Source organism: Aquarana catesbeiana, linkage group LG08 (assembly GCF_042186555.1).
Source record: "Aquarana catesbeiana isolate 2022-GZ linkage group LG08, ASM4218655v1, whole genome shotgun sequence".
NCBI lineage: Eukaryota > Metazoa > Chordata > Amphibia > Anura > Ranidae > Aquarana > Aquarana catesbeiana.
The window spans coordinates 4,809,704-4,824,712 of record NC_133331.1 but is presented as its reverse complement, the minus strand read 5'-3'; the positions used below and the strand labels follow the sequence as shown (position 1 = coordinate 4,824,712).

The following is a 15,009-nucleotide window of genomic DNA, read 5'->3' as shown; positions in this document are numbered from 1 at the left end:
GACTTCCCCAGATCCTTCTCCACCATTGACTCTCCCAGATCCTTATCCACCATTGACCCACCCACATCCTTCTCCACCATTGACTCCCCCAGATCCTTCTCCCCCATTGGCTCCCCCAGATCCTTCTCCACCATTGATTCCCCCAGATCCTTCTCCACCATTGACTTCCCCAGATCCTTCTCCACCATTGACTCTCCCAGATCATTATCCACCATTGACCCTCCCACATCCTTCTCCACCATTGACTCCCCCAGATCCTTCTCCCCCATTGGCTCCCCCAGATCCTTCTCCACCATTGACTTCCCCAGATCCTTCTCCACCATTGACTCTCCCAGATCCTTATCCACCATTGACCCTCCCACATCCTTCTCCACCATTGACTCCCCCAGATCCTTCTCCCCCATTGGCTCCCCAGATCCTTCTCCACCATTGACTACCCCAGATCCTTCTCCCCCATTGACTCCCCCAGATCCTTCTCCCCCATACTCTCCCAGATCCTTCTCCACCATTGGCTCCCCCAGATCCTTCTCCACCATTGATTCCCCCAGATCCTTCTCCCCCATTGATTCCCCCAGTTGTACTCCCCCTAGTATGTATGATGCATATTCTTAGCCCCCAAGTGCGGAACTTTACATTTATCAACATTAAACCTCATCTGACACATAGTCGCCCAATTAGACAGAGAATTGAGGTCGGCTTGTAAATTGGAAACTTCCTGTAAGGACGTTATTCCATCGCATAGCTTGGTGTCATCTGCAAAGAAATGTTACTTTTGATTACAGACCCAATATATATATTGCAAATTATGGTTGAAAATAAGTATTTGGTCACCTACAAACAAGCAAGATTTCTGGCTCTCACAGACCTGTATCTTCTTCTTTAAGAGGCTCCTCTCTCCTCCACTCATTACCTGTATTAATGGCACCTGAGATTTTGAGTGCAAACCTCCTCCCATCAGCAAGGGCATTGAAGATGAAACGTGGCTGGGTCTTTCAGCATGACAATGATCCCAAACACACCGCCTGGGCAATGAAGGAGTGGCTTCGTAAGAAGCATTTCAAGGTCCTGGAGTGGCCTAGCCAGTCTCCAGATCTCAACCCCATAGAAAACCTTTGGAGGGAGTTGAAAGTCCGTGTTGCCCACCGACAGCCCAAAAACATCACTGCTCTAGAGGAGATCTGCATGGAGGAATGGGCCAACATATTAGCAACAGTGTGTGACAACCTTGTGAAGACTTACAGAAAACGTTTGACCTCTGTCATTGCCAACAAAGGAGATATAACAAAGTATTGAGATGAACTTTTGATATTGAGAAAATACTTATTTTCCACCAGAATTTGCAAATAAATTCTTCCCAAATCAGACAATGTGATTGTCTGGATTTGTTTTCACATTTTGTCTCTCATAGTTGAGGTATACCTATGATGACAATTACAGGCCTCTCTCATCTTTTTAAGTGGGAGAACTTGTACAAGTGGTGGTGACTAAATACTTTTTTACCCCACTGTAAGTATCACAGACTCCTCCCATGTACATAAGTATCACAGACTCCTCCCATGTACACAAGTATCACAGACTCCTCCCATGTACATAAGTATCACAGACTCCTCCCATGTACATAAGTATCACAGACTCCTCCCATGTACATAAGTATCACAGACTCCTCCCATGTACATAAGTATCACAGACTCCTCCCATGTACACAAGTATCACAGGCTCCTCCCATGCACATAAGTATCACAGACTCCTCCCATGCACACGAGTATCACAGGCTCCTCCCATGTACATAAGTCTCACAGGCTACTCCCGTGCACACAAGTATCACAGACTCCTCCCATGCACACAAGTATCACAGGCTCATCCCATCTACATAAGTATCACAGACTCCTCCCATGTACATAAGTATCACAGGCTGCTCCCAACTCCTTTTGCGATGGGCTCTAATGTCGCCCCACCATATGCTCGCACCTTTATGAATGACTTTGAACATCAATACATTTTTTCCTCATGAATTGTTTAAGAGGTATTGCGCCATCTGGTGGCTCTTCATTGATGAGAATTCTAACATGTCCCTGTCATTTGATTTACGTTGGTGAAACCACGCATGAAAAATCAAAGCTAGGATTGCCCAGCAGCACCGCAGTACCATTAGACATAAGCAGCCAGGTTTGCCTGTTTCGAGCAGGGGGTCATCGTAGTGATTCTGATTTGCGATTCATGATTTTAGAGGAGGTACCTAGAGATCGGAGAGGGGGGGAGGGGGGGTGACAGGATACTCAAATTAAAACAAAGAGAGGTTTGTTGGATGAATAAACTGAGGTCATTGCACCCTGAAGGAATGAACAGCGATTATGACCTCTACTTATTTGTATACATTTGTGTGAGATGTATTTCCTGTTTTTTATACCTTTATTGGATATATATATAAACAGGACAGGAAAGGTGGAAAACACCCTGAACAGGACTTTGGCTGACATTATTTAAATACAGGACATTTTTGCGATTATATTCGTGTGGGCATTTAGGTGGGGTTTTTTTCTATTTTTTGTTCCCTTCTTGATTTTTTACATGCCGATTTATTTGTTATTATTTAATCGATAATCAAATTTGACCTCTATTTTGGATAATGTAATTGCTAGATGTATGATATGTATACATTAAGGATATAAAGTGCAATGAAGTGAATGATGCACTCTAATTAACTTTCAGTCAGTGCACAGAAAATGCTGAAACCAAATCCTAGAAATCAAACAAAATAAACAAAAATGGACATAAATACCATTAAAGATATCTTGTGTCAAAATAATCTCAATATATAAGTGATAAATATAGAAGAAGTCAGTATCATATATCTCATGTAGATGATTTAAATATGTAGGTGATGATGCTGGTGGATGTAGTTAATCGCTAACTGCAACCATGTACCATAGATGCCAACAGTAACACAGCTCTATAAGTTCACTTTGCGTAATGATATCTCCACCATATTTCAAGTAAAATTGAAAAAGTCACGTGACCTGTGACGCAACGCGTAGGAGGAGCCAGTGACGTAGACTATCGAGGCTGGTCTGCAGCAAGATAGTAGTGGTGTGAGGAAAAAGTATCACACACTGAGCATCAGATTGCACTATGTTAGAAACAATCAGCTGCTCATTGAGTGATACTTTTTCCTCACACCACTACTATCTTGCTGCCGACCAGCCTCGATGTCACTGGCTACTCCTACGCGTTGCGTCACAGGTCACGTGACTTTTTCAACTTAACTTAAAAATATGGTGGAGATACCATCACGCAAAATGAACTTATAGAGTTGTGTTACTGTTGGCATCTATGGTACATGGTTGCAGTTAGCGATTAACTACATCCACCAGCATCATCACCTATATATTTAAATCATCTACATTAGATTTATGATACTGTCTTCTTCTATATTTATCACTTATATATTGAGATTATTTTGACACGAAATATCTTATGGTATTTATATCCTTTTTTATTTAATTTGTTTGATTTATAGGATTTGGTTTCAGCATTTTCTGTGCACTGATTGAAAGTTAATTAGAGCGCATCATTCACTTCATTGCACTTTATGTTCACTCTAGGGTGCCTGATCACCTTTAAAATGATTGCAGCTTAATTATTTAGTTATTTTCAGTCACTTATTTCAAAATATTCATTTCAGCACTTTGGTATTTTAATTTAATTTTATACATTAAGGATGTTTTTTCCTAGAGGCGGTTCTAGGCAGGTTAGCAGGTTAAACTGCTTCTGATTAATGAGCGGTAATTGATTGGGTGTGAAACGCCTGTGAGGCGACACCCTGTAGTGTTGAATATAAAAATATGTGGTTAGTAAGGGATGAGCTCCGGCGTGTTCGCACAGCCGCACGTGCCGAGCCCGCCAGGAAGTCGGCACGGCGCCAATCACAGGCAGGGAGACATTTCCCGATCTCTGCAGCCGCACTTCGGGACAATGTCTCACTGCCTGTGATTGGCGCCGCGCCGTGCCGACATTCTGGCGGGCTCTGCACGTGGGCTGTGCGAACACGCCGGAGCTCATCCTTCGTGGTTAGTAATGGATTGTTGCACGAAGCCTGGAGGAAGAGCATGAAATGCTCGCAACTGTACAGTAGCTATTTGTAACCTTTTTTATGCCTTGAGAGCGATTGATACAAATATACAATGTTTAGATTGAAGAAAGGCGTCCCTTTGTTTTTTCCTACTGAATATTGGTGGAAGATTAGGAGGCCACCCCGACATTGATCTCCATAAGAATCATCATAGAAAACGGAAGTAACTCAAGATTTGTTATATATATATTTATTGTGACAGACTCACCTGGGACAGCGGCTTTTGGAGGGGACTGAATGCTATCCTCTTGCCTACCGGCTATGGGCCCTGGTATTTGGGGGAGCTACTAGCATTTAGGAAGATATTCTGTTATGTAATACAAAAGGACGTTATTAAGGAGGCCATGGTGGTCTCTGCATGCTTGAGACTCAGTGGACAGATGTATGTGAAAAGAATGCTGATTAATGAGATCTGGAAAGCCCTGGGTGTCCTGTTGTCTACTAGTATGGCTTCTAATGCCGCGTACACACGATCGGAAATTCGGCCAGCAAAAGACAGATGAGAGCTTTTGGTCGGAAAATGCGACCGTGTGTACGCTCCATTGGGCTTTTGCTGGCCGAATTCCAGCCAGCAAAAGATTGAGAGCATGTTCTCAATTTTTTCGGTCTGAAAAAGTTCCTATCCGAAAATGCGATCGTCTGTACAAATCCCGTTGCGCAAAATTCCTACGCATGCTCGGAAACAATTCATGCTCAGGAGCACTGAACTTTATTTTCTCGGCTCGTCGTAGTGTTGTACGTCACCGCGTTCTTGACGGTCGAAAGTTCAGCGAACTTTTTCCGACCAAAATCCCGATCGTGTGTACGCGGCATAAGAGTATTTCACCCATTGCTGTTTGTGCTAATTAACCCTGCTATTGTATGAAGGAGTTCTGTGTTGATGTTTATGATAATGTGTATTGTATAGTCGGTGAGCTAGGAGACGTGAAGTCTACCCTGAGGGGTCATGTCTCTGAGTCACCTAGTCTGGGTAAATGATTTAGTAAACTAGCTCATGTTTATTAGGTTTCTGATTACAGGTGTGTTGTTAGAGTAATATTAGCAGGAGGGGGGAACCTCCTCTTCTACTGTATATAAGACTTGTATTCTGGTTCTAATAAACTGTCTGATGTTTTACCCTACACTGAGCTACGACCAGTGAATGGGAAAGCTAGGGGGGTCTTGGATTGTGTGGTACCGGACAGAGGAAGCACTTACGGCGGACAGACTCATCTTGAGTATGGGGGTCCGTCACACACACACACATATATATATATATATATATATATATATATATATATATATATATATACATATATGCACAGGGGAAACAAAATATTTTTTTAACAGGATTTTTTGGGTACAATTAACACCATAAACTGAAAACTCTCATCAATTATTACAACAAATATAACGTTAAAAACGTATAAAGGCCTCATAATAATCTCATCATATCCTTTTATCTAATACATCACACCATCTCTGTACAGACTCAGAAACCAAACACCTTTACCCCCCCTCCAGTCCGGGCCATTCCTCTCCTACATGTAAAAAAAAAAGAAAATCTTTTTTTTTTTTTTTTTTTTTTTTTTTTTTTAGCTAGAAAACGATTATTAAAGCGGAGTTCCACTTAAAAAAAAAAATAAAAGTCAGTAGCTACAAATACTGCAGTTGCTGACTTTTAATAATCGGACACTTACCTGTCCCAGGGTCCAGCGATGCAGGTGTACGAAGCCCCGTTCATCTCCCCCTCCGCTCAGCAGGGCCGGCATTGTAACTGTGGGCGCCCGGGCTGTGGCTTCACATGCCGCTGTGACTGGCCGCGCCATCGTCTGGGACCTGTGACGTGTCCCAGATGATTGTTGAGAGGGAGGGGGGGAGAGGTGATCTTCCTTCCAGCGCCGAGGGTGTGCCAGAAGGAAGCGGGAGCTCGGATCCTCTGAAAAGAGGGTTTCCGCTCCCCCCCCCAAAAAGGGGGGTCACCTTCTCTTAAAGCGGAAGTTCCATTTTTGGGTGGAGCTCCGTTTTAACGTATTCATTTTATATATACGACTTCCCTTCTGCACACTTATGGGAAAATACGCAGACAAGAAGCTTTCCTTAACTACTTGCCTACCGGGACAAAAGTTTCATTTTTTTTATATGCTTACTGAAAATCTGCATTTTTTTTATTTTATTTTTTTGCTACAAAGATTACTTCGAAGCCCAAAACATTCGATATTTTTTTTAAAAAAAGCAAAGGCCCTAGAGAATAAAATGCACATTGTTCTTTCACACGCAGCATTTTTATTTATTTTTTTTCAAACATTAATTTTTAGGAAAGAAATACACTTTAGCCCTCATTTACTTTACCCCATCCTCCCTTGCAAAGCCCCCCCCCCCCCCCCCGGTCTCGTACTCGTGCAAACAGCGATCGTCCCACACATGTGAGGTATCGCCGCGAACGTCAGATCATGGGCAGTCATTCTATATATGGCATTTTGATGAATCATGTCTCGGGGTCTGATGAGAAAGCAGCAGCTTCCCCCATCGGACCCTAAGACAAGGACAGTATAACGTGGCGGGGGAGAGAATGGGACATGTTTAGATTGGGGGAGGGGCACCCGATTTTGGTCGTGCCTAGGGCAAAACAAAAATACACCAAAATACACCACTGCATACTTCTCTTAAAAGAAACGACTTTTTCGATGGCGTGTGTTTTATTTACTGGAATACACATTTCTATTGTGGTGTAGGATCTGGGCCTGCTGTCCCTCCCTCCCTATTTTCCCCTTTCTTTCTCCATCTCTCATTCATCTCAGACTCTAACCACACCCCCATTTGAACCACACCCATATAAGCCACGCCCACTATTTCACATAAACCATGTCCATTTTTCAGCGCGACGCACTGTTTTGTTTTGCTATGTCATGCCTACAAATGCATTCCCCGCCCCCTAATTATAATAAGACTCCACCTACAGCCAAATAAGTGTCCCTATAAATTTCAAGGTGGACTTATCGCGATCTGATAGTCCCCCCGGTGGATTGTAAGAAGCAATGCCAGAAAACTTGGGTGATGTCATTGATCACATCTGCCCCCCCCAAAAATATAATCACGCCCACCAAAAGGCCCCCATATCCATTATTTTATATCATGACAATTAAAGCTAAAATTAAATGTTTCAGGAAGTCAGATTTACATGCAACAGTGGTGGTGGTGGGGGGGGTTCAGACAGAGGAGGCGGTGGTGGTGAAGGGGGGGTAAGTCAGAGGCAGATGTGGTGGTGGGGAGGGGGGGGTAGATGTGATGGTGGGGAGGGGGGGTTCGGACAGACAGAGGTAGATGTGGTGGGGAGGGGGGTTCAGACAGACAGAGGTGGATGTGGTGGTGGGGAGAGGGGGGGTTCAGACAGACAGAGGTAGATGTGGTGGGGAGGGGAGGTTTGGACAGACAGAGGTGGATGTGGTGGTGGGGAGAGGGGGGGTACGGACAGACAGATGTAGATGTGGTGGTGGGGATGGGGGGGTAGATGTGGTGGTGGGGGGGTAGATGTGATGGTGGGGATGGGGGGGTATATGTGATGGTGGGGAGGGGGGGTTCGGACAGACAGAGGTAGATGTGGTGATGGGGATGGGGGGTTAGATGTGGTGGTGGGGGGGTAGATGTGGTGGTGGGGATGGGGGGTAGATGTGATGGTGGGGATGGGGGGGTATATGTGATGGTGGGGAGGGGGGGTAGATGTGGTGGTGGGGATGGGGGGTAGATTTTGTGGTGTGGATGAGGGGAGATGTGGTGGTGGGGATGGGGGGTAGATGTGGTGGTGGGGATGGGGGGGTAGATGTGGTGGTGGGGATGGGGGGTAGATGTGGTGGTGGGGATGGGGGGTAGATGTGGTGGTGGGGATGGGGGGTAGATGTGGTGGGGATGGGGGGGGTAGATGTGGTGGTGGGGATGGGGGGTAGATTTGGTGGTGTGGATGAGGGGGGATGTGGTGGTGGGGATGGGGGGTAGATGTGTTGGTGGGGATGGGGGGGTAGATGTGGTGGTGAGGATGGGGGGTAGTTGTGGTGGTGGGGATGGGGGGTAGATGTGGTGGGGGTGGGGGGGGTAGATGTGGTGGGGGTGGGGGTGGGGGGGGGTAGATGTGGTGGTGGGGATGGGGGGTAGATGTGGTGGTGAGGATGGGGGGCTAGATGTGGTGGTGGGGAGGGGGGGTAGATGTGATGGTGGGGAGGGGGGGTAGATGTGATGGTGGGGAGGGGGGTGTTCAGACAGACAGAGGTAGATGTGGTGGTGGGGAGGGGGGGTTCGGACAGACAGATGTAGATGTGGTGGTGGGGAGGGGGGGTAGATGTGATGGTGGGGAGGGGGGGTTCGGACAGACAGAGATAGATGTGGTGGTGGGGAGGGGGGGTTCAGACAGACAGAGGTAGATGTGGTGGAGGGGGTTCAGACAGACAGAGGTAGATGTGGTGGGGGGGGTTCGGACAGACAGAGGTAGATGTGGTGGGGGGGTTCGGACAGACAGAGGTAGATGTGGTGGTGGGGAGGGGGGGTAGATGTGATGGTGGGGAGGGGGGGTAGATGTGATGGTGGGGAGGGGGGTGTTCAGACAGACAGAGGTAGATGTGGTGGTGGGGAGGGGGGGTTCGGACAGACAGATGTAGATGTGGTGGTGGGGAGGGGGGGTTCGGACAGACAGATGTAGATGTGGTGGTGGGGAGGGGGGGTTCGGACAGACAGATGTAGATGTGGTGGTGGGGAGGGGGGGTAGATGTGATGGTGGGGAGGGGGGTTCGGACAGACAGAGATAGATGTGGTGGTGGGGAGGGGGGGTTCAGACAGACAGAGGTAGATGTGGTGGGGGGGGTTCAGACAGACAGAGGTAGATGTGGTGGGGGGGGTTCGGACAGACAGAGGTAGATGTGGTGGGGGGGGTTCGGACAGACAGAGGTAGATGTGGTGGGGGGGTTCGGACAGACAGAGGTAGATGTGGTGGTGGGAAGAGGGGGGTTTGGACAGGCAGAGGTAGATGTGGTGGAGAGGGGGAGGGGGGGTTCAGACAGACAGATGTAGATGTGGTGGTGGGGGGGGTAGATGTGGTGGTGGGGATGGGGGGGTAGATGTGATGGTGGGGAGGGGGGGTAGATGTGATGGTGGGGAGGGGGGTGTTCAGACAGACAGAGGTAGATGTGGTGGTGGGGAGGGGGGGTTCGGACAGACAGATGTAGATGTGGTGGTGGGGAGGGGGGGTTCGGACAGACAGATGTAGATGTGGTGGTGGGGAGGGGGGGTTCGGACAGACAGATGTAGATGTGGTGGTGGGGAGGGGGGGTAGATGTGATGGTGGGGAGGGGGGTTCGGACAGACAGAGATAGATGTGGTGGTGGGGAGGGGGGGTTCAGACAGACAGAGGTAGATGTGGTGGGGGGGGTTCAGACAGACAGAGGTAGATGTGGTGGGGGGGGTTCGGACAGACAGAGGTAGATGTGGTGGGGGGGTTCGGACAGACAGAGGTAGATGTGGTGGTGGGAAGAGGGGGGTTTGGACAGGCAGAGGTAGATGTGGTGGAGAGGGGGAGGGGGGGTTCAGACAGACAGATGTAGATGTGGTGGTGGGGGGGGTAGATGTGGTGGTGGGGATGGGGGGGTAGATGTGATGGTGGGGATGGGGGGGGTAGATGTGATGGTGGGGATGGGGGGGTAGATTTGGTGGTGTGGATGAGGGGGGGATGTGGTGGTAGGGATGGGGGGTAGATGTGGTGGTGGGGATGGGGGGGTAGATGTGATGGTGGGGATGGGGGGTTCGGACAGACAGAGGTAGATGTGGTGGGGGGGTAGATGTGGTGGTGGGGAGGGGGAGGGTTGATGTGATGGTGGGGATGGGGGGGTAGATGTGGTGGTGGGGGGTAGATGTGGTGGTGGTGATGGGGGGGTAGATGTGATGGTGGGGAGGGGGGGTTCGGACAGACAGAGGTAGATGTGGTGGTGGGGAGGGGGGGTAGATGTGGTGGTGGGGATGGGGGGGTAGATGTGGTGGTGGGGATGGATGGGTAGATGTGATGGTGGGGATGGGGGGGTAGATGTGATGGTGGGGATAGGGGGGTAGATGTGATGGTGGGGATGGGGGGGGTAGATTTGGTGGTGTGGATGGGGGGGGTGTGGGGGGGTGATGGTGGGGGGGATGGGGGGGTCAGATGTGGTGGTGGGGGTGGGATCAATGGGTGCTGGCACTTACTTGCTCACAGTGTTGCCTCCAGCGATGCCTTTTCCAACACGGGTTCTCCGCTCGCAGCAGAAAGCTCCTCCCCTTCACACTGTTGGCTGTCAGGATGATTGAAGCACATTATTTCTATTATTACATTGTAATATAAAATTTGATTGTTCAACTCACCATAATGCAGAATCAGTGGCAGCCCTTAGCATGTCACATGCCATCGTCTTCTACCACCAGATGCAGCTTGTCACTTGCCATGTCATAAGTGCCCATCAGTGAAGGAGAAAAATTACTTATTTACAAAATTTTCTGACAGAAACTAAGAACTTTTTTTTTCCAAATTTTTCGGTCTTTTTCATTTATTTAGCAAAAAATAAAACCCCAGCGGTGATTAAGTACAACCAAAAGAAAGCTCTATTTGCGGGGGAGGGGGGGGGGGGAACGACATACATTTTATTTGAGTGCAGTGTCGCACGACCGCACAATTAAAGCGACGCAGTGGGGGGGGGGGGGGGGAGTAAAGCTTCCCGAGCTGAAGTGCTTATGGACTCATAAATCCATACCAGGCACCTGTGAAGATCCAAGATTCCTACAAAGTGTATGTGATTTAATGGACTGTTAGTCATATAGAAATAGAAATATTTACATTGGAAGACCTAAATCCCAGAGAAACAAACGTACAAAGGACCAATCAGAGCCATCATGTATGAGGAATGCTGCAAACCACGAGCTAAGACATCCCCTCCCCAGTTGGGGACCCCAGTAGGAAAACATGAAGGGGGCCCAGCCACTGCTAAAGTTCTATTTCTATACAGAAGCAGAGTATTGGCTGAGACGTATTCTATGCCTGTGCTAAGATCGATATAATGAATTCAATGGACAACACACTGTACAGCCGTGGGCCAAAAGTTTTGAGAATGACACAAATATTAATTTTCACAAAGTCTGCCGCCTCAGTGTTTTTATGATGGCCATTTGCATCTAATCCAGAATGTTATGAAGAGCGATCAGAGGAATTGCAAAGTCCCTCTTTTGCCATGAAAATCAACTAAATCCCATAAAAAAACATTCCCACTGAATTTGTGAAGAAGGCTTCAGGGTGCCCAAAAAAGTCCAGCAAGCGGCCAGGACCGTCTCCTACAGTTGATTCAGCTGCGGGATCGGTGGCACCACCGGGGCAGAGCTTGCTCAGGAATGGCACAAGGCAGGTGTGAGGAAATCGACACGCACAGCGAGGAGAAGACTTTTGGAGAACGGCCTGGTGTCAAGAAGGGCAGCAAAGAAGCCACTTCTCTCCAGGAAAAACATCGGGGACAAACAGATATTCTGGTCCAGGGGTCGGACTGGACTGCTGAGGATTAGGGGAAAGTCATTTTCCCTGATGTTTGGGGCAACCCGGAAAAAACCTTGTCCGGAGAAGAAAAGGTGAGCGCTACCATCAGTCCTGTCACTGTGTCATGCATCCTGAGACCATTCATGTGTAGGGTTGCTTCTCAGCCAAGGGAGTGGGGGGATTACTCACAATTTTGCCATGAATGGTACAAAAACCTCCTCCGAGAACAACTTCTCCCAACCATCCAAGAACAGTTTGGTGAGGAACAATGCTTTCTCCAGCATGATGGAGCAACTTGCCATAGGGCAAAATTCATAACCAAGTTGCTTGGGGAACCAAACATGGAAATTTTGGGTCCATGGCCAGGGAACTCCCCAGACCTTCATCCTATTGTGGTCAATCCTCAAGAGGCGGTTGAACAAAAAAAAAACACCCACAAATTCTGACAAACTCCAAGCATTGATTATGCAAGAATGGGGGGCGGCCATTAGTCAGGATGTGGCCCAGAAGTTGAGTGATAGCATCCCGGTGGGGGGGGGGGGGGTATTGCAGAGAAAAAGATGGGTCACCACTGTAAATATTGACTCTTTGCATAAACTTTATGTCGTGGTCAATAAAAGCCTTGGACACTTCTGAAATGCTTGTCATTATACTTCGGTATCCCATAGTAACATCTGGACTCAAAGATCTAAAAACACTGAAGCTGCAGACTTTGTGAAAATGAATATTTGTATCATTCTCAAAACTTTTGGCCATGGCTGTATATAGCCTTCCTATTCCTATATAAAAGACACCTATATACAGTACCTTAGTCATCAGCCAATCACTGGTATATGAATGAGAATGGTAATTATACTGCCATTCATCAAAGTTCCTTCAATGGCTGCCTCTAATAGACATAATGTAGATTAACCCCCATAGGTGTGCGCAGCCCATTACATTAGGGTGTGCACCCCAAAAAATCAAACACACGCGCCTTTCCCTGCAGCCTCAGCTACACTGGACATTGAATGAATGGGAAGCGCTCTGTGCTGAGCGGCTTTCTGTTCATTCACAAACGTAAGCATAGTAAACCCAGTTTACTATGCTTCAGTTGTGATCGAACACAATGAGTGAGTGTATTCACTGCTCATTTAAAAAAGGAAGGGGCCGGTAAATGACATATTGATCGGCACCTTCCCCCACTCTCCATCCTGAAACATCCCTCTCAGCAGCCGGGGGGGGGGGGGGGGGAGAGGAGAGGAGGGAGGCCAGCAGCACTGCAGCGGGTGGGCACAACATGGGGGGGGGGACCCTGGCCAGAAGCAGTGGTGGCAGGTGCTCAATATTTTGTGGGTGGGGGGGGGGGTGGCAACTTTGACATGCGTTAGTTAAAAACATTACAAATACTTAGATTTGTACAGCATTTTATTTTCTGAACAAATTGTTGCTAAATAGTAATTGATATCACCTTAATTTTTTTTTTTTATCAAAGGCAAACTGAACCAAATTAGAAAATATTATCATTTTTTAAAATGCAGCTGTATATTTCTTGCTATTACCATGACCTACTACCAAAGGACAGCTCTCTTAGTCAACATTTTTTTTTTTTTAAGGAATTGTCCCAAACTGTCTCCTGTCATTTTTACTTTTTTTGACACTTTTTTTGGTGAATGTGTAGGGGTACAAATGTACCCGATACCCATTCACATAAGAGGGGGGGTCAGGATCTCGAGGTCTCCTTTTTAAAGGGGGCTTCCAGATTCCAATAAGCCCCCCCCTGCCCGCAGACCCCACAGGGTTGTGGGGAAGAAGCCCTTGTCCTCATCAGCATGGGGACATGTTGATGGGGACAACTACCTGCAAATTCCGGTGTTCCGCGAACAGCCGAATGAGCAAATTGATGCTCAGGCTGAATCTGAGTGAATTTCACTCGTGAAATGCATCAGCCTCTGCTGTGTCTGTGTTGATGTTATCCAGATGGATTTGAATTTATAATAAAGTTGCATTTTATTCCTCTATACCTTGGAGTGCGGTCAACTCTTCGTGTTTCTTTGGCTATCTATCCAGATCGCGGACTAGACCTGTACCTGATGGTTTGAGGAAATATTGCTCTCACCTGGAGTGGCATAGCCCTGCTCTCTTGTTGGATCCCATCCCTACTCACCACTACTAGTCTAGAGGGAGCAGCTCCATAATTTCTGGTCACATGCTCTGCTCTATGCATAGTAACATTCCCATAGAGCTGAATGTGTCTGCAGGTAGGTGTGTAGTCCATCTCAAGGGTGTGGTGCGTGGGGGGGCAGGAAAGGGTGACTACGTTCATGTAGAACCCTCCTAATTAGTGTAGGTTGCTGGGTAATCTTAGTTTGGCTCCTCTGCAATCAGTGAAGCAGGGGTTGATTGTTTTAGCCTTGCTCAGTGTCACACAGGCTGCTGGTTTGACTACTTCCACCTGCATTCTGGAAGGTCCTAGAATTACAGTGGGAAGAAGAATGGGACAGCAGCTTGAATATTTATGGGAACTGTGATGGACCGCTTGGCACCCCTCTTGGGTGCTTCCGTCAGTATACAGCTTCCTCCAGTCTGGGCCCGGGAACCAAGTATTATAGCAGAATATTGCACCCAAGATACTAGACGACACTAGCTTAGGTGCAAACTGGAACTGAATTGCAAATTCCTACAGAATATATACTGTGACAGACCTAGCCGGGACAGAGGCTGATGGAGAGGACTGGGTGCGAGCCTCTTGCCTTTTGATTATGGGCCCTGGATTTTCAATGGAACGGTGTGTGGGGTGAATTGGAGGCCCGGTCTGAACTGTGCTGATCTGACTCAGTCGTGTATATATGTGTGTATTGTATGTTGTTTGATTCTGTTGGGGCCTCCTTGCTGTGGTCATCTGGGATCTGTGTCCCTGAAGAGGGAGGGGGGATTCCTCCAGCAGCCCCCTGCTGATAAGACTGATTCATACTGTTGGGACACATCCTGTGAGGAGATGCTGGTGTCATCAATTCCAACTACCTGTGTTTATGTTAATTGAATGAGCTGATGATATTGTCCTCTATACAGTGTAGGAGACGGGACGACTCCTATTGGAGCTGCTGCTATTGTGAGGAAATGTCCTGTGATAATTAACTCAGTCTGGGCAAAAGGTCATGTCTCAGTCACCTAGGCTGTATAAAGGATAAGTTAATTAGCTCATGTTAATTAGGTTAATTAGGTTACAGTTGTATTGTTAGAGGAGGTTCCAACGGCATATAAAGTCTTGTAATTTTGATTCTAAATAAAGTGAGTTCATGTTAGCAACAAGCAAGTGTCGCCTTGTTTTGTGCTCAGAGAGGTTGGAATATCTGATATCTGTATACAGACTGGGAAGAAGTGGTATATG

At 47.5% G+C, this 15,009-nt stretch overlaps 1 pseudogene; it reads right to left on the bottom strand.

Moving 5' to 3' along the window:
* LOC141105556 (C3a anaphylatoxin chemotactic receptor-like) overlaps positions 1 to 15,009 on the bottom strand; it is an 83,201-nt pseudogene that overhangs the window by 57,579 nt on the left and 10,613 nt on the right.